Below are 27,610 nucleotides of genomic sequence, written 5' to 3'. Positions count from 1 at the left end.
TTAATAAGTATGTGCCACGACGATTTATTATCTAAATTATTGACCAAATGTTGATAAAACGCAATAAGTATTAATATATAAATTTCAAATGGAATTTAAATGCGCGCCTATTTATGTATCTCAAGTTCACTAATAAATTAACAGGTGGAGGCAACTGAGGCACTTAAGGACATAACACGAGAAAGCAGAATAATAAAAGTATATACCACCAGTAAAATACATCCGCAATTCAATATTCATACAAAACCGTTTCTGACAACACGTATATGCGGTAACAGAACATGAGAAACTCAGTTCGTTAAACCCTGCGTCGAGATTCACGCGAATAAAACTACTTTTAAATAAAAATTAAACTAAATCAAAAAATCTATAATACTCAATTTAAAACCAGTGTTGTTTATTATTATCTCAATATTATCATCTACATTTTTTACTTATGCTTACATCCAGCTCGAATAATTGGGCAGTAAAGTATAATTGTCAATTTAAAAGAATAAGTTTAATAATATATTTAATTGTAAGTGTGGATCGTGTCTTAATTAAGTGATTATAATTCCTAATACATATTTCAGTGAAATTATAAATATCACAAATATATATACCCAGTAGAAAATTTAGATATAAATATATTTATACATATATTAACTTTTATATAAATAATATATTATTGAATAATGTTATTTTTTGGCAGAGATATTATGACCTTGAAATTAATTTCTTGAAAATGAACGCAATTTGTGATACCCATTTATTTTTAAATCATAAAATGCACTTAAAATTGTAATTTTAATGTAATCCTTAAAGATTTTTATTTAAATTTATTGTAGAAAATGACAGAATTCTGAATTTTAGACGATTTTATGTCAATTACTATTAAGGTAACCTTTCAAGCTCTGTAACTTGAATATTATTGGTCGTACACACTTGGCTCTTATAATTTTTTTAAAAGCAAATTTCATGCCCTACAAAAGCTTTATAAGGTAAAAGTCCTTATTATGAGACAATGTCCCCATTTATGATACACAACTGAAATCCACGATAAATAAAAAAAAAGGCCAGGTAAACTTAAACATAAAAATTAAAATAAATACATATTTCACTAAGTTCCTAAGGCGATTCATTAATTTTATAACTTATTTATAAGATATTGTTCAAAAAAATTGCTAATTGCGGGGTTCATAATCTGCACTCAAATTGACACCTAAAGAGAGTGAAACAATGACATCTATCTAATTTTTCATTCTGGTCAATAAACTTTGTTTATGCGATTTATATACGAATGTTATATATCAATGAGAAGCTAATAAATAGTAAATTTAGTCCGTTTGAACATTTTTTTGTTATTTATGATGAAAGTATTTTATTTTCCAGTGTCTTATAATACCTGCAGTTATTCGCTTGCATGTACGGTTTTATGAGACACTTTATCAGGTGTATCGCGTAACACGGACATATGTTTGTACCTGTAGTCCCGGTTCCATGAGACAGATTAATGTTTATAGCCATAATTATTAGCATTAAATAAAAATTCATAAAAAAACAGTGCGAACATATAATTTAAGACGTTATTGATGCACATAACTTTAAATTATTATTTTTAAATAAGTATATCACACTTATTAAAGTAAAATTATAAACTTAACCTATACAATTATGACAGCATGCTGATGTGTTCCAAACTAAATTTTGACTTGTTTCATTTAAATGGATTTGTTAATTTATATAATATTTCCAACATTTATATAAATATTATTTTATGTTATGTTTCAGATTATAAGATAACAAAAAATTATTTAAGAATTTTTTATATTAAAAAATTTATTAAACAAAAATTTTGTAATCTTTAATTTTAGATTATTCGCTTAAAACACCATTAAAAGAAACGAATTCACTGATTGGGACGGTTAAGCTGGCAATCGACACGTTTTATTGAGTTCTACAGCTGATCAGATTTTAAAATTGATTTATGTAGTCGTTTTTGAGAAATTTCGAAAATACTAAAAAATTTTTTTTTTTTTAATTCTTTCGACAACGGTTTCTCTTGAATGATGAACCGATTTTGATGATTGAGGTGGCATTTGATGCGGCTTATAAAGCACATTACAAGTTATTCAAAAAAAAAATGTTTGAAAAAAGTTTATTTTTGGAATATCTCTGAACGAGTCCTACTGATCAAGCTCAATTTCTTACAGCCTTTAGATATTGTCAAGCCGCGTCAAATACCGCCTTGACGATAAAAATCGGTTCATCCGTTCAAAACGGAAGTTAAAAAAATTAGTTAATGGAAAAATTAAAGGAACTCCAGAAAAGAATGAAAGAAGAAAAATAATTTGCTTTGTATCTTGTGTTAATTAATCGTTTACTCCGTGGAAAATTTTAATTTGCTGTTTCAAAAACATTTCAATTACTCATTTGGTATAAAAAATAATCTCATATTAATAAAAATATAATTTAAAAATCGTTTTTGTTTATTTTTCAGCTGTTTCATAAATAGAGACCTGTATCATGAGACAACAGGGCCATACGCCTTTAAACTGTCTCATAAAAGTGGTCATAAAGGTTGCTTGCAAAAATTGTTTATTTTAATTTATTTTTTAGTTAAAATTGAGTTTAAATATTAAATACCAATCTAATAATCATAGAACAATCGTATAATACTATTCAAATTGTATTTTCCTCTCAAATACATTTTCAAACAGTAAAAATGTTCAACCTATCTTGAAATATGTCTCATAATAGGGACTTTTACCTTACTCACTTTTTTCAGAAAAATTTTTTTAACACCAAAAAGTCAAGTCGAAACAGAAAAAAAAATTTTCCATGTTATTAAAATGGGAAATTCAATTTTCCGATGCGCTAAGCCCCTAACTCTCTTAAAATTTTTTTCAAGCGGGAATATTCTTTTTTTTCTATAAATTGTCAGTTTTTCAGGTAAGACGGAAAAAAATGTCACCTAAAAATAAAACACCCTAATCCATATATATTAACTGTCAATTTATTAATCGATTATAATTTCACTGAAATTTATAAAATAATTACAAATTAATTTTTAATTATTTATTAATCCTACAAGTGTCAAGTATTATTTACATTTACGATATTGTGATTTGTGTTTTAGTGAATTTGTAAAATGGTGGGCGTTAACGATTTTGTTATTTTTTTTTTCTAGAACCTGTGATGTTGGTTATATCCTAAATTAAAATTTAAATTTTTTAAAAAAATACTTTAATTACGATAGAAAGAATAATCACAATAATTATTATTATTAAATTGTACCAGCAGCACACTCACTGAAAATTAATATCAGGTGAGTAATAAATTTATAATTATTCAATTATTTTAATGTCAATACCAGATGTTTTTAAATTCGCGGACGTTTAAGTCGACGGTTTTTAAGACGTATGCTCTATATTTTTATGGATTGCAAGTTTTTAATTTTTATTTCGAAAATCAAAACTTATTATTAACGGATGTCAATTTTTTATTTTTGATTTGTTTTGGGCATATTTAGATTTAATATGGATGAAAGAAATAAATTTTATGAAAATTTCAAACAAATAATTTTAAGGCTTCATTTAATTAATTGATGATGCAACGGATTTGATAATAGATAATGGGTTTAGAATTTTTTTTGTATTTAATTTATGGATTTTGTTTAATATTTATAGAATAAGGTTTTATTTTTGTTTTTAGGTCATTTATTATTAACTTGGAGATTGAATTTGCAATAATTGACATGTTAATTATAGACTTTAATAAATATTAATATTAGTTTATGGGTAATTATGACAAACGCTTTGACAGATTTATTGTCGAGTAGTTAATTCTAGCGATTGCATGTTGCCTGCACAGAAAAAAACAGTTAACTTGAATCAAGAAAAATATTCTTGATTCAAGATTTTTTTTTTTGATCGATTCGGAAAATCAAAATTTACTTGCACCGGATAAACAATTATTTTGAAATTCTTATCTTGATTCAAAACTTTTTCTCTCATCAACATATTTTTACACTTAAATCAAAAACTTATCAATTGTTTCTAGAGTTTATATTTTTTTAAGGAAGAGATTTTTTTTTAGGCAAGATGCATTATTTTTTTGTAGCAATATTGCAATTTTTTGTTGAAAGAAAATAAAATCCTATGGAACAAGTACTTTTTTTTCACGCATTTTTGTATTCTCTGACCAAGAAAAAAAATCGGTCTGTCAGTTGACCCTGCGAGCCAGCCTCAAAACTTCCCGCCGTTTTCAAGCTCTTTGAGCTCGAAAAATTGTTGTAGATACATTTTGTCGCTTTTCGAGCTCGAAAATATTTTCGTATGCCTTAGTTTACGAAAAAAAACGTTTTTTATCATTTTTTCTCAAACGATATCTCTCAAACGAATAAACCGATTGAGACGGTTAAGGTAGCAATCGACGCATTTTTTTGAGTTCTACAACTGATCAGATTTTGAAATTGATTCATCAAGTCGTTTTTGAGAAATTTTGAAACTACTAAACAAATTTTTTTTTTTAATTCTGCCGACAATGGTTTCTCTTGAAAGAATTAACCGATTTTGATGGTTCAGGTAGCATTCGACGCGGTTTATGAAGCTTCAGAGTCCAGTTGATTTTGAAATCAATCCATCAAAAACATAAAAAGTTATCCGAAAAAAACATTTTTGAAAAAAGTTTATTTTTGGAATATCTCCGAACGAGCCCTACCGATCAAGCTCAATTTTTTTTCAGCTTTTAGATATTGACATGCCGCATCGAATGACACCTTGACGATCAAAATCGGTTCATCCGTTCAAAAGTGATAGATATTTACATACATACATACACTCGCACATCATCGTGAAATTAGTCAAGATAACTTCCTAGAACCTTGAAACGTCAAGATCTCTTAATAATTCTATTTTAGAAAATCGGACCGAAACCGATAATTTCCCGAATTTTTGAAAATTTGCAATTTTCTTAGCGGGAAGTTGAAAATTTTTAAAATAATAAATAATGATTTTATGGAAAAGTTATTATTGTTTACGGAAAAATGATATATTAGTATTATAAATAATATGTAAAATAAAACCAGTTTTAAATAAAAATAAAAAAGGTAATAATAGAATGAGCCGTGAGCAATATGATAAAAATAATGATTTATAATAACAGTTTTCTTTTATCCTCTTATCAATGATACGATATTAGTTGATGCAATGAATATCTAGATTATGATTTTATTTACGAGAAAGTATTCAATAGTTTATCTATTTTGTTTTTTTCGTAAGAAAAAAATATTTTTAAGTTAAATTAATGCACGTGGTTTCGTAATGCGGTTTATAACTATTCTCTTAGAGAAATTTGTCTTATAGAAAATGGATAAGAGAAACTAAATTATTCATTTATTGCATTAGTTTTAAATTACAACTCAAACGAATCCGACTACTAGAGCAGATTCGAGACTAGTTATTGAATTCAATATTAATTATTTATTTCAATGTTTGTACTTCATGCATTATACTTAATCACTGGCTATTGATTTTATATATTATTTGTTTGTAATAAATATAAAAAATTTAGAGTCCACTGTGCTCAATATATTTTAATGTTTTTAAACATTCAGATGATTAAAAGCGGCTGCGGCAGCCGATCGGTTCTCGAGTGGCTCGGGCGATCACCCAAGTTAAGCAGCATCGAGCATGATCGCTACTTGGCTGGGTAACCGCTTAGCTACGCGTTGGGCTCAATTGGAGGTCTCTGATCGGTAGGCGCGGGATGAAGGTCTAGTGATCGGTAAAATGGGAATTTTATCGATTACTAGTGCCTCACCCAAACCGAACTGTACAGGCAATGGTTTTCTCTGTGGTTTCCTTTACCTTTTACTCCCACAGCCAAGGTGGGGGGGGGGGAGTATCATCGTAATGATGCAGTACAGTATAAGCACAAGTCAGGCCACAGCCGCACAATGTAAAGCAGGAAAAAAAAGTAAAGCAGTTGCGATATAAAGGCAAAAAGTCTAAAAGGCCGTAATTGTAATTATACACTGGAAAAACAATTAGAAAAAAGACATTCAGATGATTAAATATTTTTAGAATCATAATCAAATTTTGTTATAACGCCTGAATAATTATTTACACAAGTCAGCTCTGAAATAAATATTGGTTTCGGTCTGATTTTCGAAAACCAAATTTCTATTAGATTTTGACGTTTAGAAGTTTTAGGAACTTATCCAGACTAATTTCACTATATGTTCGAGTGTGTACGTACGTATGTATGTATGTGAATATTTATAACTCGAGAACGGATGAACCAATTTTGATCGTTACGGTGTCATTTGACGCGGCTTGTTAATATCTAAAAGCCGTGAAAAATTGAGTTCGATCTTCCTAAAATCAAATTTTTTCAAAAATGTTTTTTTTAGATAACTTTTAAGGTGCTCGATGGATCGATTCCGAAATCTAATCAGTTCTCAAATTTTATAAACTGCGTCGAATGCCACCTTAACAATCAATATCGGTTCATTCGTCCAAGAGAAACTGTTGACGAAAGAATTCAAAAAATTTTTTTTTTTTGGTTTTTTTTTAAATTTTTCAAGAACAAATGGTAAACAACGTTATTTTTCGAAAACCAAGACGTACACAAGTATTTTCGAACTCGAAGAGCTCGAATATGTGTTCGCAACAATGTTTTCGAGCTCAAGGAGCTGGCCCGCAGGGTCAACGAATAGACCAATTTTTTTTTTAAGTTTTCAAATTGATTAAAAAAAGAATTATCATTTATTTATTAAATCAATTCCTATATTAGAGAAATATATAATGAACTAATAAGTATGTTAATATTATTAGATTGAATTAAGCAATCAAAATTATGCAATAAAACTTGTTTATTAATTTTCATAAATTTAATTATTTTATTATTCACAATAAAAAAAAGTTTCTAGTCAATTGCTAAGCGAATATATATATATTAGGGTGGGCCAAAAAAGTGACTATTTTTTTTTTCTTCAGTCACAGTGAAAATATTGTTTGAGATGACAAAAAAAACAAATTCTGTTAAAATTTGAGCTATTACTATTAAAGACGTGCCTATTTGCAATTTTTTATATCCCATTTAAATAACATAGCAAAAAACTTTTTTTATGTTTAAAATTTTATTGCTCAGCATCTAAACAAGGAATCGCAAAGATTGATACTCAATCTTGTAGAGAATTCGACGATCTATAAGAAAGGTATCCTATGATTTTTCGCTTATTCCACTCGGCTCAAAGTTCTTAATGTGAAAGTTCGACTTCAAATAGTTTATTGGCAATTTCACAATATTTTTAATTTCGACTTTAAAAATATGGTTCCACAATGAAAAAAATCTGGGCGTCGGTTGACCCTGCGGACCAGCCCCAAAACTTCCCGCTGTTTTCGACCTCAAAGAGCTCGAAAACATTAGTGTAGATATATTTTCGAGCTCTTCGAGCTCGAAAATGCTATCACATGCAATTGTTTTTTTACGATCTTTTCAAGCTCTAACAAGTTACCTGTTATGCTGAAGTTTGAAAATTTAAGAATCGAAAATCATCAATGAAGCGGTTTTTAAAATTTAGTTTCTGATTATATTCAGTAAAATAAGTGTATTGAGGGAGAAATCAATGTCAGGGATCAAAATCAAGATTTAAATAAGTTTTGACTCATGTAAGAAACAATAAAATATGAAATATCCGATAAAAATATTAAAAACTACGTTTTATCGATTTTTTTGTTGATAATTTGATTTAAACTGAAAACCAAGTTCGATGACATTATATGATCAAAAGAAACCATAAAAAAGATGAGTTGGTATGATATCAGGCACATTTCAGTACGTTATATTATGATTTATCCGGAAAAAATAACATAAAATGTTATTTTTTTAACTTTTCAACGCCGATATCTTTTGAACTAATCAATCGATTTTGATAGTTGTCGTGGTAATCGGCGCGTTTTATTGGATTCTAGAGCTGATTAAAATTTGAAATCGATCGCGTCAGTCGTTTCGAAAATATTTAGAAAAAACCGTTTTTCACTATTTCTTTCTCCCTCGATAACTCTCGAACGAATTATCCGATTCTGATGTTTGAGGTGGCAATCGATGCGTTTTATTGAGTACTAGAGCTGATTAGATTTTAAAGTCGATCGTATGAGTCGTTTTTGAGAAATCAATAAAAAACTAAAAAAAAAATTTTTTTTTTTCGTAATTCGCAAATATTTTCGAGTCTATTCGATCAAATAATCTGAAATTTTCAGAAAAGTTGATGGCCAACAAGCTCTTTCGATTGCCATCTCAACCATCCAAATTGATTCATTAGTTCAAAAGTTACAAAGAGTTTACACACACACACACACACACACACACACACACACACACACACACACACACACACACACACACACACACACACACACACACACATACACACACACACACACACACACACACACACACACACACACACACACACACACACTCGGACATCATTCTGAAAATAGAATAGCTTCCTAGGACTTCAAATGTCGACATCTGATGAAAACTCGATTTTACGAGTTAAATTAAAGTTAAAAATATTTTACTTTCTGAAGTACACATCAAATTTTCTGAAAAAATGTCAAATTTTTTTTGTAATCATTGGTTTAATATTTAAAACTTAAAAGTTCTTGAATTTTCAATTAAAGTTGAAATAAAAGAAATGTATAATCTTAAATATCTTTCAACTATACTATTACAATTACTGCAGCAATTTCATATTTATGAAAGGAAAATATTAATTAAAATAAATTTCACTTTCGTATGTTTAAAGTAGGCTTTAAGAATTAAATTTGTAATGCAAATAATTATTTTCAATTAAAAATTTATGAAGACAATATCTTTATTTTTTATACTACTGATTAGTTGAGTATACAAACTACGGATTAATAAAATTGGAGTACTTCAATAATTATTTAGGTCTTTATTGTTTTTGCAGAAGTTATTGTTCATTTAAAATAAATTCCGAATTCCAATTCAATTAAAGCGTAAGAAATGTTAATTATTTGCAATCAGTAATTTAAAAAAAAATCGAAATTTTTTAAGAAAATTTGATGTGTACTTCATAAAGTAAAATATTTTTATCATTTTCGAACTATATTTTTAAAGTAACAATAAAAAATGTTGTAAAATTGCCACCATACTATTCAAGGTTAAACTTTAACATTAAATAACTTTGAGCCGAGTGGAATAAGCAAAAAATCATAAGAGAGCTTTTTTGTAGATTATCCGATTGCCTATGAAAGAAAACATCGATCTTTGTGATCGATTGATTAGATGCAGAGTAATAAAATTCTAAACATAAAAAATTTTTTTGCTATGGTATTTAAATGGGAAATAAAAAATTGCAACTAGGCACCCCTTGATATTAATAGCTCAAATTTTAACAGAATTTTTTTTTCATTATGCTAAACAATATTTTCACTGTAACTAAAGAAAAAAAATAGTCACTTTTTTTGGCCCACCCTAATATAACCCATCCTAAAAAAATAGTGTTTTGATCGATTTTAAGAACTTGGCATCAAAATAGAAATAACTAGAAAACAATGCAGAATTCGAAAAAAATTAATCAATACTAATTTGTAGGAAATAAAATTGTCTACAAAAAAAATTCTATAACATTTTTTGATAAGTCTGATAGTTTCGCCGGAAAAGTAAAATGATCTTAAAATTTACTCTAACTTGACTTCGAGCTCGGATAACTTTTGAACGGATGGATTTATCAAAAAATGATAAAAGACTTTTTTTGTAGAGCGTTTAATTCTTGATAAAAATATGTCCTGAACTTATCTGTTCAATAAGTCATCGTCAAGGTATACAATTCCAAACTTAAAATTTTTTTTCCTATGGTATTTAAATAGAAAATAGAAAATCGTGAATCGCCACCTTTAAATATTAAAAGTCGATTTTTTGAGACACTGTAATATATATATATATATATATATATATATATATATATATATATATATATATATATATATATATATATATATATATATATATATATTAAGGTTTTTAATAAAAAACAACAATTTTTTTTTCTATGGTGTCAAAAAACTGAAAGTATAACTAAAAATAAAAATTTCGGTACCAATCCAGACTCTTCATTTAGTCACTGGTCACAAGTTATTTGCACTTCAATGTCAAGTTCTTAGAAAAATAGATTTCTGATTGATTTTAAGAGCTTGACTTTGAAATGGAAAATAACTTGTGAACAATGCGGAATTTCGAAAAACTTTATTCATAATAATTTGTAAGGAATAAAATTATCTACAAAAAGTTCTTATGACTTTTTTTGATAAGATTGATAGTTTCGCCGGAAAAGTAAAAAAATCTCAAAATTTACTATAAATTCGACTTGGAGTTTAAATAACTTTTGAACAGTGGGATTTTTAAAAAAATGATAGGAGACATTTTTTGTAGAGCGTTTAATTTCCTACAAAAATATTTTATGGGCATAAAAATCCGTCGATTAATTTGTGAACTAGAAAATTCTAAAAAAAAAAAAATTTTTTCCCGTGTTATTTAAATGGAAAATAGAAAAATGGATTGAGGCAAACCTTAATATTACTATGAAGAGTCCGGATTGATATCAAAATTTTCATTTTTAGTTATACTTTCAATTTTTGGACACCATAAAAAAAAAAATTGTTGTTTAGGGTGGCCCTTAGCAGGGATGTTTCCAAATTGCTTTGCTCCCAGGGGCTCAAATGCTTCCAAATTGATATAAAAAAATTCCCTGAAAATTTGAGCTCTTAATATTAACTCTAAGATAGTACGGATTCCAATCAAAGTTTCTTACGGAAATAACGGGACAAATTTCTTCCGTTCTTTAGAATTTCATAACTCGGGGGCAGCTTATTCTAAAATAATGAGACAGACATATTTTTATAGAGAAGTTAACGCTCCCATGCAGGAGCTGCCAGAGTTGATCGAAGGGGCCCTCCTTGGCCCAGCACTGGGGAACCTAGATTTGACACGTCAATATTGGCTTAGGCCAAGACTGTATTCCCCTACCTTGGACATTCAATGGAAACCCAGGCTTGAGCGAAGGTAGGATTATCCAAGTTCGGCCATACCTATGGTTACCCATCCTTGGGCCAGAACTGGCTATCGAGATTTAAAAACAAGCATTTTATAGCTTGGAATCTTTAATTTCGGTGGATTTTCATCAAAATTTTTTAAGAGCTCCGGTTATTGCGCAAACATGAGAAGTATCGCGAGACAACAAATTTTTTTTTTTTTTTCCGAACAGGCCACGGACCGTGGAATAATTTTTTCAACTAAACTAATGCATAGTTCGTTTAGCGAATTTATTCAGCTTCAATTTGTTTTTTTTTTTTAACTTTGTAGGATGATTTGTCGCAGAGATATCAGCCTTCAAACAAAAATGATTCTTTTTGGCTTTGATCATCGGTATTTCAGGTACCAATGATCGCACAGTAAATTTTGGGGTGGCGTTAATAACTTAAGTAAATTTCCTACAAGACCCTCACATCATTTTTTTAAAAAACAAAAATTTTTTTATTTTTAAGATCCTTCAGAAGTAAGTTAAAAAAAATGCCTTTTTTTGGTTTTTTAGTAAATCAACCGCTACTCTGTAATTATCGATGAAAAGACTAATGTTACCAGGGACTTTTTTTTGCTTAATGTATTCCAAACAACCCTGTAAATTTTGAAATTGATTTATTGAACCGTTTTTTGAGGGTGAATGATCAAAGTTTCGCAAAACAATTAAAGGAACAACTATTGTTCCTTTAATTGCGTAATGACCACCAAAATGAAAAAATTATTTTTTTCTTACTTTCCTTTCATTTTTGCGTTGGTTACTCAGTAAATGTGAGGGTAAGAGAAAAAAAGCGAAAAATTTCCAAAGAATGTCCAAAAAAAGTCAAAGAAAACAAAAAAACTGAAACTTATTTTTTGTGGTCAAAAATAGTCTTTTTTGATGTTTTTTTGGAAATTTTTCGTTTTTTGAACTAATTTCTATTTTTTTTTAAATGAAAAAAGTTATTGAGTTATATCAAATACCATAGATTTAGTTCAAACGACTCGGTACCTTCCCTTAAGAAACTCAGTTAGAGCAAAATATACAGTCAACCCTAATTAAGAAAAATGATTTACTCCATGTTAAGTGTATATCTATATATTCAAATTGTTTTGAATCATTCCGAATCATTTTTTTTCATCAGGGAAACGCAGAGGGCGGTAGACCCAATCGCTTGACTGTATCCAAACGCACGAAGTACTTGAGCCAAACGAATCTGGTTTGACGTCAGGAATTTTTTTTTGCACAATGTACACAATTAAAGGTACAAAAGTTGTTCCTCTAATTGTTTAACAAATCTTTGATCGGTCACCCCCAAAAAACGGGTCGATAGATCAATTTCAAAATTTATAGGGTTATTGGGGATACATCCCAGGTAGGGAAAATCATAGGCCAAGGCTTAGAGCAGGCGTGGATCAAGCTTTACCAGTCTTGGGCAAGCCTTGACGCGAGCCTTGGTTGAGCATTGGATGAGCGTTGGTCCAGGCCTTGGATGATAACAATGGCCCCAGCCTTGGGTAACAAAAATTCAAGCCTGGCTCGACCCTTGGGAAACGAAAACAATATTGGCCCAAGCCTTGTGGGACGAAAAAATAACATTGGCCCAAGCCTCGGAGGACGAAAAAATAACATTAGCCTAAGCTTCGGGGAATAAAAAATAACTGGAATTTCCAGTCTTTAAACTCGTGAATTGAAATAAGGTATTAAAATAGGGATTTCTTTTTACAGTTTTATAAACACAAACTACATTTTCATAAAATAAGACAAAACATTCAACTGTCACGTAGCGATTCAAACGTGAATCGTTGCGCGCGCTTTACCATCTCGCCGTGAATTTAACAACATTTCCTAGCTTATATAAAGCGCATTTATTTATTATAATATTTTATTATTTAAGTATTTATATTGTTTTGATTAATTATATATGGATTATTAATATTATTGTTTTTTATATTGATGTTTTGATAATTATTTTGAATTCTATGTATTGAATCAATATTTTCATTTTAGTCAATAGCACACGTGTGTGTAGAGTATACACAAAAATATTGTCCGTAGGGAGAGTAAGTCGATATAGTGGGGATAAAAATCAATATTTTTCTCCAGCCACGTTGTGCACTGAAATAATTATTCTTTAATTCCTTAGAAGATTAGACTAGTATAGCGTATTGAGCTTCTTGGCTTACAATAGTATTTAAAATATTATTTCTCTGGGTGAAATTTATTTTATAATTTAATGGTATGCAATGCAGTGTCGCCAAAAATATATTGAGTACCCGTGTCTTTCTCTCCCTAGAGTAAATAATATAAAGTAAAGAAAAGATTATTATTTTATTTGTTTACAATTTATATTAATTATATTGAGTGAATTTGTAATTTGAGTTCCTCAGTGGATAAAATAATTTAATTGATTACACCGGCACCAAAAAAAAAAAAAAAAATGTCTGTACACCGGGTTGCTACCTATCTACGGGCATGTTTTTCGACCCGCTGTATACAAATTTCAAGTCAGTTTAGGCCGTCCAGCCTTCAATTTCGAGTAAATTGCAAAAAAACCTCAAAAAATAGCGAAAATCCGATGTTTTGGCAAGAAAAAAAATTTTGAGATCTAAGGTAAGCATAATTTGCATGTATTTTGATCTGTTAAGTACTAATTTCGATCGTACTTTAATGATAAACTTTTTTAATTCTAAAAAAATTGTAAAATATCCTTAAAAATTGCAAAAATCGTGAAAAATTGGGATTATCTTGGTACAAAAAATTTTGTGGACCCGGATTGACGAAGATTTTCATGTAATTTAATCTGCTTGATCTGATTCTGCAATAAATTTGGCTCATAGTTCTCTCAAACATTCATAAAACTGCAAAAAAAAACTTTTAAACACAATTAAATAAATTTTTTGTATTTTTTATTTCTAAAATACAAGATTAAGATCCAAGAATGTACACAAACTGGATTTTTAACGATTTTTCGAGGGTATTGTACTGTTTTATTCTCAAATGATCTACGACGTGGATACCTCTTTTTCCACCTTTTCCTTTATTTAGTAAAAATTTGCCATCGTGTTGGGATTTTAACTTCTTCGATGTGCAGACTTCATTTCATTGCATGATCGCTTGTACTTGCAACCAGGGCACCTCCTCGGGGTGACGGTGGGCAACAGAACCATCTGGCAGAGTCCCTGGGCTAACGGCGCGTGTGCCGTCATGACAGGTACAAGTGATGAGTATTTTATGATGCATGGATTCGGAAACCCAGTATCGGCGTCTGGACAGGGTGAGAAAGCAGACCCGCAGGCGTCGACATCCAGCGACTGCAGCTCTTCAGTAGTGGGAAACTTGGCTACTGGAGAGTATACTATTACAAGAAGCAATTCCCATCTATGTAATAAGAGCAATACTTCTGTATGACTGAAATTGCCGATTTTATTTCGTCGAGTAGAAGTAAAATACAGTACGCCAATGTTTCATTAGCTGTTAAGCCACAGAAAACAGTTATTGTTAATGAAACCGAAGCTCTTGAAGAGATGGAAGTAGAAAAAGAAGAAGTGCCAATGGAGGAAAAAGAGGAAGAAAAAATTTCTGAAGATGAAAATCTCGAAGATGAAGATTTCATGCTAGATGAGAAAACGAAAGACCCTGAAACATTTAGTCGAAAGGAACTAAATGATCTCACACGAGATTTAAATTTGCCTAAGGATGGAGCTGAATTACTGGCATCAAGACTAAAACATAAAAATTTGTTAACTAAAAAGGTAACGGCTTACTTTTATCGGAATAGAGAAGAGGAGTTCCGGAAGTTTTTCACAAAGGACGATGAGGACTCGGTGGTTTACTGTTCGAATGTTAAAGGCTTGGTTGATGAATTAAAACCTAATATCTATAAAGACGATAAGTGGAGACTCTTTATAGATTCATCAACTAGAAGTCTCAAAGCTGTCTTGCTTCACATTGGAAACATATTAGCACCAATTCTAATAGCCCATTCGACGAAGCTTAAAGAGACCTATGAAAATTTGGGGATTGTATTGGATATGATATAAAGTATTCAGAACACTAATAGAAAATTAGCGGAGATCTCAAAATCGCCACACTTCTTTTAGGCCAACAATCAGGATTCACAAAGTATCCTTGCTATCTATGTGTGTGGGATAGCAGAGACAGAAAGAATCATTATGTGAAAAAAAAAATGGCCTACGAGAGTGAAATCAAATGTCGGTACTCATAATGTAATACGAACACCATTAATTCAACCTTCAAACTATCTGCTACCGCCACTTCACATCAAACTAGGTCTCATAAAACAATATGTCAAAGCTCTGGACAAGGATGGTGATTGTTTTCAGTACTTAAGAGAAAAGTTTTCAGCGATAAGTGATGCCAATTTAAAAGAGGGAATTTACACCCTTTCCTGGCTCGGAGTATCGGTGAGTCTAGGTGTGAGTCATGTGGGGATAGAATCAATTAAAATCCGTTGTAAGGCTGTATGAGTGAAAGTTTAGTTGTGGTAGTGTAAACAAGCGCCCCCTTCTACCATTTTTCCGGCCCCTTCTTTAAAAAACAGACTATAGTTCTCTCATTTTAAGAATAAGACGTAAGATTCAAATTAAGAGTAGGGATTCAAGGTTGACTGGGAAAGGGTTAATGGACCCCAAATTAGAACTCTACTTCAGGATGCTAATTTTATAAGTAAAATGAATGATACGGAGAGAGCAGCTTGAGTAAGTTTCGAAAATATGTGTCATAACTGTTTAGAAAATAATAAAAGTGAAAATTACAGGACAATAGTCGAAGAATTAGTGGAAAATTACAAAAATTTAGGATGCTTAATGAATCTAAAATTACATTTCCTAGATTCTCATATCGACCACTTTCCTCAGAATCTTGGGGAGTACAGTGAAGAACAGGGAGAATGTTTTCATCAAGATATAAGTGAAATGGAGACTAGGTATCAAAAAAATTGGAATATCAGCATGATGGCAGACTATTGCTGGACACTCAAAAGAGATATATCGAAAGAAAATAACAAACAAAAGAGAAATCCACTCCGTAGATCATTTGGAAATAAAAGAGTTCAATACCACCGGAAAACAGTTTAAAAGTTGGGAAAATCATCCTTTTAATTCTATTTATACGTTTTCATAGATTTAAAATTTTTTTTGCATTTTGAGATTTTAATCTTGTATTTTGTTAATAAAAAATATATGAAATTTAATTGAGCGTGCTTAAAAGATTTTTTTCTATTTTTTCAGCAGCAATTTTCTGCTATTTCATCGATTTTTTGCAATTTTATGAATGTTCGAGGGGACTATGGGCCAAATTTATTGCAGAATCAGATCAAGCAGATTAATTTACATGAAAATCTTCGTCAATCCGGGTCCACAAAATTTTTTATACCAGGATAATCCCAATTTTCTTCGATTTTTGCAATTTTTAATGATTTTTTACAATTTTTTTAGATTTAAAACGGTTTATGATTAAAGTACGATCAAAATTAGTATTTAACAGATCAAAATACATGGAAATTATGCTTACCTTAGATCTCAAAATTTTTTTTTCTTGCCAAAACATCGAATTTTCGCTATTCATTGGGGTTTTTTGCAATTTATTCGAAATTGAAGATTGGACGGCCTAAACTGACTTGAAATTCGTATTCAGCGGGTCAATAAACATACGCTTAGATAGGTGGCGCCCGATGTACAGACAATTTTTTTTTTGTGTGCCGGTGTTATTATTATTATTTGGCTCTAATGAGCATATTATTAATTAATAAAAATGTATTATAAAGAATTAATAATAGTAAATAATATTTGGTATTGTAACAATTTGTTGAGTTTACAAATATATTTAAATTAAATAATATAGAGAAAGGAATCTAGTGATAGCCAATATTTGTTTATTTATTTCCTGGATATATTTTAGTAATATTATTCCTTATTATTTTTATTCATTATGTTTATTTGATTGCTTTCCGCTTGGTGCATACATTCTCGCTCAAAATTTTGTTCCGTGATCTGTATTGGATCCACTTCTTTTATCAGCTAAATATGGCCGTGATAAAACGAGGATCCAAACATGTGTAAAACTTAAGGTGTTTTACGTACCTGTCTAGCTATGCTCAGTGAATCTCAGGACGAGTATAACCACGTACTGGACCACGCAGTATTAAATTTAGAAGAGAGATATTATTTTTAACTTATACTTATAAGGAAAATGCTTAGAAAATTTATTAATAGGTAATTGATGTAAGTTAAATTTAAGCTGACATTCATTCAGACGAAGTCGCCTTACAAATAAATAAATGAAAATGAACAATATATTAAGATGGCTGATGCAATTTGACTCGACTTGGTGATATTCAATAATGACTCGACTGACAAACTTTTATTGCTGACTCTACTTATTAAATTATTTATACTGACTCTTTTGATTGAATTATCTATATAAATTACAATTGACTCGACTGTTTAATTAATAAAAATGTTCCAATGACTCTACCCTTTTAATAATCAATAAATTCATAAATGAATTTAACTGACAACAACTCCACTCACTTCAACTTTAGAACAACTCCTTCCAACGCTCTAACCTCCTCTCAATTCCAATAACCTCCAGACCCTCCAATCCCTCGACAGTTCTCCAGCAATCCAATCTCTAAATCCAACTCCGCAACGATTCTCCAATATTTCAATATAAATTTGATATAAACTTTATAAAAATAAGCTTCCCCATAACGAGAGCTTATGAGCTCTTGGCTAATAAAATGGCGTAGCTTGTAGTACAAATTGCTGATAGTAGTAGTTAATGAAAGTAGTGTGATCAGGAAAAGCATCCGCACACGGTGCAGGATTGCCAGAAAATTTTTGTTCGAGTCGCCCCATCTATGATCAAAAGTAGCGAAATACTTTAACAAGTCACCCAATCATTTTTAAATTTAAAATGATGCTGTCGGCTTATAATTTATTCTCTATTAACCAATAAGAGTACACTATACCTCATAAATTGGAATTAACGTTTCAAAAAGGATTATTGCAATTATCTTTTATGTAGTGAAAATTGTAGGATATTTTTAGGATAAATTTGATGAAAAAATAATCTTAATCAAAATTTTCATTAATTTTTTGCAAATTATGAATTATTTTTTAGTGCAAAAAGCAGAATATCGTAGATACAGGTTTTAATTTACATTAAATGTGTATATATTTCTTTATCTGATTGTTTAAAACAGAATAACAATTTACTTTCAACAGTTAGGATGAAATTATGTAGTAAAAAAGGATTCGTCAAAATCAACAGATATCATCTATAATAAAACGAACGTTTTACACTTATTTATATGTTATTTTAACATGTTGTGAGTGTTAAAAAAAGTTACACGCGGATGTGTTAAAAGTAACAAATTTTCCTAGAATTTTTTTCTGATGGTCGAGATTATTCTTAACATATTTTGACTGTTGATTTGACAGTAACATATAAAAAGTGTCACTTTCGTATAAAATAACATTTTTATGTGTTGAAAAATCAATTGATTGCGACAGTTCAAACAAGATAAATACTGTGTGTTAAATTGACACATAAAAGCGTCAAATATTCAACACTCAGAATTTTAACATACGCTTTTTGTACACTTTGACGATTCGTTTTTTACTGTGTATCACTCGCGTTTAAATTCATAATTTTGTATAAAAAATAAAATTACTATTTAAAACCAAGGCCCCAATAAACTGAACTGAGACGAAAGAAATTAAATGCTTGAATGTAAGTGACATCATACATACAATTTTTTTATATGTACATACTGAATTGAAATGATGTTTGATTCAAGTCATTCACAAATGGAAATTAAAAATAATATTTGAAAATAATGAGTAAGGTTATTCCCAATCTTGAAACATTAAAAATCGCCCAAATTGCGACTTGCAGCCCAAACATTAATTTAGTTGCGAATGCATAGAGAAAATCACCCAATTCGCGATAAGTAGCCCAATCTGGCAACCCTGACTCGGTGGTTGCCAGTAACCAAGAGACCGATCGCTCGCAAACTCGGAGCCTCATACCCCTCACTCTCATACGTCTATCAACTTCTAAAACCAAGAAACTTCGTCGACACTCGACGGGAGTGACCCCAATGATACGTAGGAGTTTACTCGATCGGCCGTTGTTGTAGGAGGAGGTCGCTTTCGCTTTTGGCGAATCGCTTTTGCCGATAAATTACAAGATTCTACCCCGTTACAATCTCTCCCTTGATAATTTACAATTTTTGTCCATTTTTGTAAAACGGGCTGGCGCCCTTGTGCACTAACCCAGCCTGAGGAGCTGGTTCAGGCACACTTTTATTTTATTTATTATTTTGAGTTACATTTATTATTATTTCTAATTTTTATTACACGTGGATGACCACATACGGATTCCAGGTTTTATTCGCGTCGCCGTCGCCTGAATAAAATCGGTTTACGTTATACAACATAAGAATAAATTAAATTTTCGTATAATTATGAAAACAATATAGATAAGAATTATTTTTTTTTTAATCTATATTACGAACATATCTTCCTTTTTTACGATCTCCAGCACCAGGAAGAAACCGGGTTTTCACCCCGATTTTCGAAGATCGAGTGTTCATCAGATGTCGACGTTTTGAGGTCCTAGGAAGCTATCCTGACTATTTTAAGAATGATGTCCGAGTGGCTGTATGTGTATGTGTATGTGTGTGTGTATAGACTTGTGTGTGTCCAGTCTATAACTTTTTAACTAATGAACCGATTTAAATCGTTCCTACGGCAATCGAAAGAGCTTGTTGATCATCAACTTTTCTAAAAATTTCAGATCATTTGATCAAGTAGACTCGAAAATATTTGCGAATTACGAAAAAAAAAAATTTTTTGTTTGGTTTTTTATTGATTTCTCAGAAACGACTCGAACGATCGATTTCAAAATCTAATCAGCTCTAGTCTAGAACTTTATAAAACGCATCGATTGCCACCTTAGCTATTTCAATCGGTTAATTTGTTCGCGAGATATCGTGGGAGAAAGAAATGCTAAAAACGCTTTTTTTCAAAAACACTGGCATACAAAAGTATTTTCGAGCTTGAAAATGTATTAACGACAATGTTTTCTAGCTCAAGGAGCTCGAAAAAAGCGGGAATTTTTGAGGCTGGCCCGCACAGTAAACCGATAGACAAATTTTTTATGTCCTTCCCATAATTGTTGCTTCCATTCGTTTCAAGTTCAACCATACTTTTCTAAAAAAAAAAAAAAATTAATGTATTGAGTAATTTGAGGTAATAAATTGAAATGTAGAACAAAAGATAATTATTTACGAGTGCTCAATGTTAGTTTTGATGTTTTCCTCAAATGTCAAAAACTCATCAGGGTCATCAATTGGTAAAACAATGCCAAGTTTTAGTCTCCAGGATACATCGATATCTTTTGGAGTTGATGTTTCATTGGTTGATGTAGATAAGTTAAGATGACGATTTTTATTATTTACATCATGAATAATTCTTCTTCTAGCGTTTGCAAGTTTTTTTTTTCTAATTCATCAAATTTTAAATCTATTCCCGTATGAAAAAACAATATATTGTTAAAATATATAAAATCATATATGTTTGCAACAAAAAAATATATGATATATTGTATTGTATATTATAAAAAATCATATAGAGATTTTGGCTGATTTAATATAAAATTATATACAGTAGTATATATATATATATTTCATATATGTAACTTATATGTTTGTTATATTAAGCCATATATACATTTAGATTTACATTATAATATATTTTATTGATATATTTTATTTTATATTCAAAAAATATAAAATTTTTATATGAAATGAAATAGATGGTAGCATATAATTTATGTTATATATGGCACCATATGATTTCTTTGTTATATTTAAGCATATATTTTATTCGGTATATGTATATGTATATTGGTACATTATATATTCACTTTTAATTAACTAATTTCGAGAATTTTATACACAATTTGAAGAGTATATTAAAATTTATATCTAATTTAATTGGAGTAGGTCATACGAATAAGAAACTTTTTTTTTCCATACACAATATAAATATGTTTTTATATATGATCAGAATATATTTTTCGTATATGATAGAAATATATATTTTTATGTATGATAAAAATATAGTTTTGTATATGACAAGAATATATATCTTCATATATGATGAAAATATATTTTTTGTGAATGATTGACATATATATTTTATATATGCTAAACATATACGTACTCGTATATGATAAATATTATATTTTTTAATATAAAAAAAAATATATCAGAAAATATAGTTAAATTCGCCACATGTATTTTCTGATATTTATCATATATTTTTAAATATATTTTGACTATATATGTTATTTTCAAACGGGTATACTCAACTAAAAGTTCTAAAAATAAATTTAATGATTAAACAAATAAAATTTTTAAGCTAAGCATTAAAAATCACGAATACTTAAACTCAGAAAACAAGGATTTCTTGGCGCAATACATACTTTGTACTAAAAACTAAAGACAAAAATTTACTTCGGACTGAAAAAATTTGCTTTACCCAAGAATTTTTTACTCACCTCAAAAAAATTTTTTTTGCTCCAAGAAATTTTTTTTTTCGTTTCAAGAAAATTTTTGTTTTCAATTGATATTGCAAAAAATTTCTTGGGACAAGTAAAAATTTCCTTGGGGCGTGTAAAAATTTTTTGCGCCAAGAAACCGTTTTTTTTTTGTGTATTATTACTTACTCTGTTTTGAAGTCATTTGATATTTTAATTCAATCAATTTATCATTTATAGTTAGTGTACGTGAAGTTGTAGAATTATTGCTATCTTTTCACGATTTTGAGTCGTCTATTGGAATTTTATAAATTTTAGTAAATAAATGTTTAAAGAAAATTATTAATTTAAAAAAAAAAATCGATATATTGGTTGACCTTGTGGGCCAGCCCCAAAACTCCCCGCAGTTTTCGAGCTCTTTGAGCTAATAGTTATTAATAATAATAATAATAATAATATAATGTAATTTTAATAGTTATTATACTAAAAATTATGTTTATCATTAGAAAATTGTAATTATTAGTAAAATAATAATAATGATAATAATAATTAATAATAATAATAAATTTTATTAAAAACCGTAAGATGGACGGTGGAGTAAAGGACTTTCATGATATAATGTAATTTTAATAGTTATTATACTAAAAATTATGTTTATCATTAGAAAATTGTAATTATTAGTAAAATAATAATAATGATAATAATAATTAATAATAATAATAAATTTTATTAAAAACCGTAAGATGGACGGTGGAGTAAAGGACTTTCATGATATAATGTAATTTTAATAGTTATTATACTAAAAATTATGTTTATCATTAGAAAATTGTAATTATTAGTAAAATAATAATAATGATAATAATAATTAATAATAATAATAAATTTTATTAAAAACCGTAAGATGGACGGTGGAGTAAAGGACTTTCATGATATAATGTAATTTTAATAGTTATTATACTAAAAATTATGTTTATCATTAGAAAATTGTAATTATTAGTAAAATAATAATAATGATAATAATAATTAATAATAATAATAAATTTTTTATTTTTTTTTTTCACACACACACACACACACACACACACACACACACACACACACACACACACACACACACACACACACACACACACACACACACCATGTTCATACAGACACTCTGACATCCTTCTGAAAATAGTCAGAATAGCTTTCAAGAACCTCAAAACGTCGACAACTGATGAAAACTCGATTTTCGAAAATCGGGGTTAAACCAATAACTTCCCGAATATTTGAAAATTTGCAATTTTCTTAGCGGAAAGTTAAAAAAAATTTAATCAAATATTACCATCGACAGCTCTACGTTTCAATTTTCTCCTCGAACATGCCTCATTCTCATCATCATGGCCATCATCGTTATTATTTTTATCCATTTGACTCAAATCAAGTTCACGATTATTTTCTATAAATGTTATAGATCAATAAATGGAAAAACAATTTTTTTTTATAATTGTTATGCATAATTACCTCGTAATAATGTCTAAATTGAATATTACGAGGTATTGGTATCTTAAAATACATTTGTCAATTATAAATAATTATTTAATCATTAATTACTATTATATATCAATTTTGTGTGATGTCTTAATTTTACATCGCAATTTCATTAATTGGAAATTAATAAATTATTAGTGAAATATTCATAAATTAAGGTACCATAAATAAAGAAATAAAAAGAATACCTTCAAAAGAGTTAATACCTTGTGAATTTCTTTTTGACTTCAATGAAGATGATTCATTTAGTATTTTTTCTAATTCTTTTCTCTCTATACCGTCACGCAATTTAGGTTGGTACGCATTTTCAGGGTCACTTGTGGCTTGTGTATTCGTAAAGGCACGTTGAAGACGTCGTGAGCCTTCGATATAAGTATCTATATAATAGAAGTAAATATAATTATTATCATAAAAGTAGGCAACTATTTTCGATACATTAGATCTTAGTAAAAATTAAAATACATACCAGCTCTGTAAATAACATCGACATTGTAAGTCGCTCAATCTTTGCTAGGCGTTTTAACTCTTTAAGCCACTCAGTTAAATAAGTTTGTGCCATTTCGTTTAGAGGATATCGACATAAACATTGACTTTCCTCATCAATTTCTATTCATGATCTCGGAACTAGTTCTATTAATTTTATTTTTGAAGAGTCATACTCGTCAAAAACAACAATAGCATAAAGTCTTATGCAAAAATTTTTCAACGGTAGCTATACTTAATATGTGCCTAACAGTTCCAATTATATAACTTGATAAAGTATAAATAAGGTATTAGAAATAAATGACGAGACAAATTAAAAGTGGTATAAAATAAGCAATGATTTGATATATTTTAATGGTAATTGAGTAAAAAAAAATTATGTAAATTTGTATAATAATTTGAAATTTTAATTCTGCAATAATTTTCAATTTAATATTGTGTAGTTTTTTTTTTTTTAGTTGAATTTTGTCTAAATTTTTAGCTGGTTATTAGGTTATGAAAGATTATGGCGTCAAATATTAAAACTGGGTATTTATCCATATGAAAGTCTATAATTAATAATTATTCAAACGTATTTTTAAGCCTATACTTATAAATAATTAAATTATAATAGCTCTGATTTTACATTAAATTAAATTTCATAAAATCACGTAAGAATTTAAAACTTCATTCAGACAGAAAGTGATTAAGCAACAAGGCCGAACACCATTACTATCCTGCCCCCTCCTTCGCCAGTGGAGACGCGGCTCAAACCAGAAAACAAGTTACTGCGCATCAGAAGAAAACCACGCAATTTACGAAATTGTTTTAAATAAATAATGCATAACATTAATATAAAATATGTTCAGCAGTGCTGCTCAAAAGAAAAAGTCGATGATTAACTGAGGTCACTGTTCGTCACTGAGGCACCCTAATCTATGTATATCGTTAAAATATAATAAAAGATTTAACCAGGTATTCCTTTATGACAATGGTTTTCATTTTAAATAATTAAGTACAAATTAAAAGTTTTGACGAAATAAAATTACTATTTTACATATTAACAGGATGAAGAAGTAAGACAGCATACTTTTTTTTATTGATCTGCAATAATAAAGATTTATTCTTAATTTCATTGACTTATAAGTGTTTTATTTTTCTAGAAAACTCAAGTACTCTTAGGCAATCTACTTCACTAGATTGCTATGGATTTTCAAAAACGTTTTCTATTACCGAAGCTTCAAAGCCTTCTATATAAAAATCATCAAGTTGATGATTATCAGAGTTATTAATGGTGGATAAGAGTATAAAACTTATCATAAAGATCTTATCACATTTTAATTGGATAATATTATTGGGAGAATTACTAGTTATGAACATTCGGGTGTTTCACAAAAACCGACAATCTTTTTTTTTTTGGTGTACAAAAATTAAAAGTATAATTAAAAATAAAAATTTTGGCAGCAATCTTGGGCCAGGCTTGAAACAAGGCTTGGGCCAATGCTCAGTTTTCAAGGCTTGACAAGTGACAAATGGTCCGAGGCTTGGCCAATCGTCAGCCTTGAAAATTCCTACCTGGGATTAAGCTAAAAAAGTCTCTGGCAACATTAGTCTTTTCATCAATACAGTAGAGTCTCTAAATTTTTTGTTCTGTCACTTTGTCTTCCCTTCATTTCTCCTCCGACAGCAGGAGAAGTGTTCTACCACTCTGTCACTCAACTGTACATGCCCAAACGTAAAGCGCGGTTCTGCGTATAGGCGTTACACGTAAACTGAGTATTCTAACCTAAAATTCGTCTGCGTAAATAAACATTAAGTTGAATAAAATTTAATATTGCGTAAATAATGTGAAAAAAAAAAATTATTATCTGATGAAAAATGAGTTGCACTGGCAAACGAAAAAGGTCAGTTGTTCGCGTAAGATGCGAAAATACGAAAACGTCATATAATTAAATAAACAAAAACTAACTTCTTAAAAACTAAAACTAAACATATCAAGGTCAGATAAGTGGTCAGAACTTGTTGATGTAAACAAGGAATACTATAAATTTCCTTTTCATTGCTTATAAAGAAATAATGAACTAACTAATAAATTGAGCAATCAATTAAACCATGACAAGCTCTCTAATGTTTGCAACCCAAACAGTACGACTTTCAAATAATGCCGCGCGAGGCTCTTCTGTTTTTTCTTTATAAAGTCAAGTGTCACCACCCTAATAACCTTTATATCTATGCGTCGTTGACTTTACATTTAATTCACCTAGACCCTCTGCATTCTTTGTAGTATCTACTATTCCAAATAAATATTGAATTTTATTTAAATTTTAAATAACTATAAAACAAACTGATAATTATTTACAAAAACAAGGTTTTAAATACTTTTTATTAAATACCTTTTTATTAAATAAATATTAACAAATTAAAACGCAATATCCCAACGTACCAATACGAAAACAAAATAGCAACTAACCAACTAACTACACAACATCAGACAACCATAACATACCATGATAAAATAAATAACCATGATAATAATTCTTCAATATCTAATAGAGAATAATTAAGGTCATAGCCACTTAACTATAACGATAGGAGTAAATTATAATCAGTCGGTAGATAAGGAGAAATAGAATTCACGTTTAGATAAAAACCTATATACTAAATAACTAACCATCGGAGGTCGATCAAGGAACCTAACTCTTTCGCTTCACCCTTATCTCACTAACACATACGTAAGCGCGTAACTTCTACCTTTAATAACTCAACTAATAAATAAAATAATGATTAGCCAAGACTTTCATGACAATTCACTAGTGTCCCTTTACCGAAGAGATTAATAATAATTGCGAATTATTAAATATTTAAATCAAAAACAGGAATAACTTCTAAACCACTAACGATAGGGACAAATAATCATAACCTATCGATAAATAAGGAAAAATAGATTATTAATTATCAAACACTCAAACCTTAATCTTAACTAATAATCTGTAATTAACCTTTTTAAATAAGCCTATCTAATAGCATGGGATTACATCTCTTTGCTCCATTAATAGAACTACTACAGCCTGCTTTCTCGCGCTCCCAAGGTTCTTTTTATGACCTACCGCGTGACGTATCTTTTCATTTCTCTCTCTAACCCCTACGAGTATACCGATAATTTCTACTTTAATTAACTCAATAAATAATTAAAATAATGACAAACTAAAAGTATCATTATAATCCGGTAAAATACCTTATCTAACTGAATCAATAATCCTTCCAGATTATCTAATAATTATCCCGTAATAATTAAAAATAGGTTAGCATTCAACCAATAACAGTAGAACGAAACGACTATAATCAATCGAAAGACAATAACGAGAGGATTAATAATCAATAAACATCTACACCTGAAACCTAATTAATAATGCGTAATTAGCCATCCAGAATAAGGCTCAACTAATACATTAACTCAGATCTAGAACCTTCTCTCCAGGCGTGACTCATGACTCATCCTGTTGCTATCGCTACTTTTTGTGACGTATCGCCTGACGTATTTCGTCACTTCTCTCTCTAACACATACAATTATATCAATTTTAGCTTAAATAACTCGATAACTCATTAAAATATCGACCAACTAAACATCTCACAATAATCCAGAAAAATAACTTATCTAATTGAATCAATAATAATTCCAGATTATTTAATAATTACCCCGCAATAATTACAAATAAGTATAACATTTCAACCAATGACAGTAGAAGGGAATGACTATAATCAATTGAATGCTAATAACGACAGAATTAATATTCAATAATCATCTATACTCTAATCCTAATTAGTAATCGGTAATTAACCACTTAACATAAGGCTCACCTAATAACATTGAGCTGGATCTAGAAGCTTCGTTCTAAGGCGTGGCGCATGACTCACTACGATCATCTTCTCTCTCTAACACATACGACTATATCGCTAAATTCAACTTTAAA

The 27,610-nt window shown here is 29.4% G+C and overlaps 1 protein-coding gene across 3 annotated transcripts in view; it reads left to right on the top strand.

Annotated features, from left to right (window-relative positions):
- The first annotated feature begins 213 nt into the window (after positions 1-213).
- The window catches only part of LOC103570380 (E3 ubiquitin-protein ligase AMFR), a 116,837-nt gene continuing 89,440 nt past the window's right edge, over positions 214-27,610 (top strand). The window contains exons 1-3 of one of the 3 annotated variants that reach the window (XM_053741193.1): positions 214-517; positions 3,170-3,307; positions 10,918-11,076. The gene's annotated coding sequence lies outside the window, so the exon portion shown is untranslated. The remainder of the gene's footprint in view (positions 518-3,169; positions 3,308-10,917; positions 11,077-27,610) is intronic. The other 2 variants (XM_053741189.1, XM_053741197.1) reach the window with 2 other exon arrangements.

This window comes from Microplitis demolitor, chromosome 1 (genome assembly GCF_026212275.2).
Source record: "Microplitis demolitor isolate Queensland-Clemson2020A chromosome 1, iyMicDemo2.1a, whole genome shotgun sequence".
Taxonomy (NCBI): domain Eukaryota; kingdom Metazoa; phylum Arthropoda; class Insecta; order Hymenoptera; family Braconidae; genus Microplitis; species Microplitis demolitor.
Note: the sequence above shows the minus strand (reverse complement) of the source record. Positions and strands in the feature narration are given on the sequence as shown.